Source organism: Littorina saxatilis, linkage group LG17 (assembly GCF_037325665.1).
Source record: "Littorina saxatilis isolate snail1 linkage group LG17, US_GU_Lsax_2.0, whole genome shotgun sequence".
Classification (NCBI taxonomy): Eukaryota; Metazoa; Mollusca; class Gastropoda; order Littorinimorpha; family Littorinidae; genus Littorina; species Littorina saxatilis.
In genome coordinates, this window is record NC_090261.1 from 68841872 (window position 1) to 68847170 (window position 5299).

The window sequence follows — 5299 nt, forward strand, 5'->3', positions numbered from 1 at the left end:
TTTTGCGTCTGTCCTTGATTAAAGTGTGCATTTTTGTTTGCAACACTCCTCACACACGCTCTCTCTCTCTCATACCCACACACACATACTTGAGCATATACACTTTCTTTCTCTCTCATACCCACACACACATACTTGAGCATATACACTTTCTTTCTCTCTCATACCCACACACACATATACTCAGAGGCAAAAGAAACGCAAATGCTGCAGTGAAAATAGGTTACCCATGAATTTTGATGTCGAATTAATTCTTTCGGGTTAACAATATCGAGGAAACGAATTGACCGATACAAAAACCATACGGAAAAGTGTATTGGGATGAGAGCATGACGTGCCATGTTCCACCGGACACTGTTTGAAGACTGTTGAAAGTCAATAGTGTGTTGCTCCTCCCTGGGCGTTGATGACTGCGGCGCAGCTCCGGAACATGGAGAGGATGAGGTAATTGATTTGCTGCTGAGGGACCTGAGCGCACAACTGGGACTCGGCAGCACGCAGTTCTGCTGCTGTGCGAGGTCTCCAGGCAAGGGCATTAATTAATCCTTCTTTGCATGATGTCCCAAAAGTGTTCGATTGGGTTGAGATCCGGAGATCGAGCAGGATGAGGCAGCAGGTTCATGTTGTGACGCAGGAAGTCCTGGGTAGCAGGTGCAGTATGGGGACGGGCATTGTCTTGCTGGAACATTAACAGGCAGTTCCGGTACCTCTGGACAAATGGAACCAGTGACGCAGGACTTGATCGATGTAGCGGTCTGCATTGACACCATTCCCACGACCTTGGCCGACGTTCTGAAAGACGACAGGCGCCACTCGCTGATTGACACCAATGGCGGCCCATATCATGACGCAGGCACCTCCCCATCGATCATGCTGCAGGATGTTATTGTTAGCAAACCGCTGTTCATGTCTTCGCTAGATCCGGACACGCCCGGTTCCAGGCAAAAGTGCTTCTCGTCCGAAAAAAGAACCCTCCGCACCTAACCCTAACCCTAACCCCGCAGTCCCGATGGCGCCAGTGGGCAAGCTGCTGGGCCCAGGCCAGACGATCCAGGCGATGCTGAGCTGTCATGACAGGACGTCGAGCAGGACGCCGATTTACCAGGCTCTACCCACCAAGGCGTCGGCGTATAGTTCTGGCACTGACGGGTTGTCCATGCACCCCGATTGTGTTACGGGCTGTGTTGGCGGCAGTTTCGAATGGATCTCGCTGGTGTTGATGGACAAGATGGCGATCTGGTCGGGCTGTTGTTACCCTGGGTCTGCCACGTCTTGGTAAGTCGCAGGTACTGTTAGTGGCATGAAAACGTTGCTGCAGGCGATAAACCGTGGTGACATTTACTCCAAATGCCCTAGCAATTTGCTGAACTGATTGTCCGGCATCAAGTCTTCCGTTGGCGCTTCTCTGGTGATAGTCTCGGCATCGCGCCTGTGTCGCAGAAATGAATGTTGTAACAGTTTTGTGAGTACGGTACAGCTTGCCTGAACACTCTGAACACGAAAAGCTGCTTTTCCACATTTTGCACGTGCTGAAAGTTGTCCCCATGACGGTTTGGGATCTCCGTCAACAACTTGAGACCTCGCGTGTGACCCAGATAACGGCAAACACGGTTCTGACAAGATAAGACCGCTAAAACAACACGTGCAGAACATGCTACATGTAGTACATGTATCATGCTTTTCTTTTTGTTTCAAGTCCATAAAGGTTTAATGAACGCATCCTTTACTTGCAGTTTTTTTGCCTCCGAGTTTACTTGAGCATATATAGCATGACTTCCCTTCTTTGTCTCTGTTATTCTAATGAGAACATATCCAGCGATATTTCTCCGTAGGCCTAAAGTTCGGCCTTGACCAAGGCAAAATAACTTGCGCAGCCGCAGTGACAAGTAAATGAAAAACTTGAACGAAATTTACAGCAGCAGCACGTGGGTAGCACCCGCACAACGTTATCACTTTAACGTTTATTTCGTGCGGTAGTGTTCTTCTTCTTCAGCGTTCCAGCGTAGTGTTAAAATTGCGCCTTGCCAAGACTGACACAAAATATAGTTCTACAACTTCTTATACTTTGGTCATGCCATATAAACGTTACAGCTCCGAATCATCCATGGTATCGCGTGTTATTTTGTCTCGACGGGGTGAATGAATATAATGAAGTCACTCTCAGCAGAGCCTCGAGTGACATCATATTCATTGACCCAGTCTCGACAAAATACAACGCGATATCATGGATGGACGGAGCTGTAACTTATACATATACACTTTCTCTCTCTCTCTCTCATACCCACACACATACTTGAGCATATACACTTTCTCTCTCACACACACACTTGCACACTCTCTTAGTTCAGTTCTCTTGCGCCTTCAGACTCTCTTTTTCTCTCTGTCCCTCAAACACACACACACTCAAGCACACATCCACCCCTCTCTCTCTCTCTCCCGTGCAGTGCACACTCTCTCTCTCTCTCTCGTTCCCTCTCTCTCACACTTACAAACACATATGAAGAACGAAAGTCTCTGATTTCACATTTAATTAACATTTTCTATCTTGAACTAGATACAGTTAGAAATAACCATTAAAAACAATTTGTAAATATATGGAATGTTGCTTTTCAAATGTTGATTTTTTCCCAATTTGTTTGGCTATATTACAATGAAATTGAAATACATCATAATCAAAATAAAATTGTGAGACTACACATACAATCTGTTACAAACAAAAACCCACACACAGAGAAACAATCTGATTGGTGGCATAACCATTATGCATTCAGATGACAACAGTTAAACTGAATCAATTAATAACCATGACAACAACAACACAAGATTTGTCTTCATACTTTAAGCGAGCAAGATGGGCAATGGGAGTGGCTGTCTATCCACTAACGAAAAATGCGCACATGTGTGTAGAACATGGTTGTCATTATATTTACACCTGGAAAATGATCATTAAAACTGGAAAACATTTTGTAGAAAAATAATAACAACAATGATTTCAAAATGATACCGACTCAGGTGTTAGTCACTCCTAACTTTTGATTTGTAAGGACCACAGAATGGCTACCTCAAAGCTGGAATTAAGTAATGTTAAGTCTTAAAGCCCGGGTTTTACCTCACAACCACACACACACACACACACACACACATCATGTACACAAAAAGGTCTGACCTAATGGCAATACATGTACAGATCTTACTGAAGCTAAACAGCTGAAAAAAATACATCATACGCTTTTTTGCTGTTAGCTCTCAGACGTCAGCATTCCTTTTTGACGCTGCTTTTACTTGGGCTTGGATGGGGGGGGGGGGGGGGGGGGGAGGGGGTAAGCAGGACATGGGAAGAAAATCCAGATCAAGTCATACTTAAAAGTGCCAGCCTGCAGCCTGAAACAAGCCTGACTAGAAATGTACAGATCTGGAATTTGGAGAACACTGTGCTTGAAAGGGGGTTCGCTACTAAATTGTGAATAAATCCAGAAAGTAAAAGTGAAAAATGAATACTAACAAAAATATGCAATTGCACAAATAAAGGAAATAATTAATACATAAATAAATATATATATAAATGAATAATAAAGAAACGTAGATGGAAGGAGTACGAAAATAATTATATGCCGTGTCCAATATGTTTGATATTAATTGCAGGAATCAGAATGTTTGCAAAGGGTTGCTCACATGTGGAAATATTAATCCGACTCCATCAACAATATCGTATGGAATAAACCTTTACAGCGTGACAAGACATTGAAGATTTTTAATTTAATGAGGGTAATAGAGAAAGCAGTGATCTGCTTTTTTAAATAATATGAACCAACCAAACAAACAAAAATCATGTGGCCTAAAAGAACAAATATTTGAATGATGCATGGACGAACTTTTCGAAATTTCAAAAATGAAACCATTTTTCTTTCTCCACGTGACAACAAAATTTTAAGAATTCAGCAACAGAAACAAGTTGTGCACAAATGTGTTATTTAGTGTCTGACGTATCCCTCAAATCTGAGTTGGTTTTGTCCAAAATAGTTAGTTCTTTTCCTCCTGAAGGAGTGTCGTTTCCCCATAAGTTCTTTGAAACATCTTTCTCGGTATGTTAACCATCCTAGCTGTAAATCCTCACAATTCCATCCACGCTTTCTCATGGGATATTCAGCTTCCTTTATACTACAACCGTTAGTCTAATTGCATGATCTTGTCTGTTTAAACTCGTACCTGTGGCTGTCATCAAAACTGCCTGAGTTATAGTCAGTTAGCGTCGGTGCCTCCTTGTGTGCTATTTTTAATGAGGGAAAAATAAAAGACCACCGTACCAGTGCAGTTGAATATTTACTTAAAGTTAGACTAAAATGTACAGCTTCCCATACCCACTGCTTCACACACAAGACAAATGGCTGTTGATGCTACATTTTGTTTGTTTGTTTGTTTATTTGTTGCTTAACGTCCAGCCGACTACGCAGAGCCATATCAGGACGAGGAAGGGGGGGATGAAGGGGGCCACTTGTCAAGCGATTCCTGTTTACAAATGCACTAACCCATTACTTGTGTCCCAGCAGGCTTTAGTAAAACTAAATTAATACCTATACTGGAAGATTACCAGTTTCCAGTATGTTAAAATAGGCTTAACCTATCTACTGCTGGACTTACATCAGAACACTAACAGATTAAACTATACATGAATCGCGAGGCAAGCGGCAAGAGAAGAGATTTTTGGAAAAAATACAGGTGAATGAGCAAGAAGGCAGAAAAAAGAAAAGAATTCATGAAGAAAAAGAGAGCATGACAGGAAAGAGGAACCAAAAATCTACCTAACAGCAAACTAGAAAGCTCCTGCGGTTCCAAAAACAGGAGGGGCCTTTAATTTCATAACCGCAGTGCCCCACTGCGGGAAAACAGGAAGAAAAACACACCAATAAAACCAACAGAAAACCACAAACAACAAGGAAAACACCAACAACAGAAAACCGCAAACAACAAGGAAAACACCAACAAATGGGATTGTCAGTTTTAGAAGCTGTCAATGATGAGTTATCTTGCTGTTAAAGTGTCAGAAGGTTTAGTGAATATTTCTGATCATACACGTCTTTCACTCAGGCTTAAAGTCACTTTCATCTTGAATTAATTTGACACATAATTATGACCACAATTGATAAAAATGCACAAAATGAAGCAAGTACCCTCATAAAATGACAATGAACAAAATTTGTTTGAAAAACAACAACCATGAAATACAAGGAGGTTTAAAAAAAATGTACTAACAAAATAAAGATGCATGGAGTGTTAACAAACTCTTCCAGTTCACGTGCAA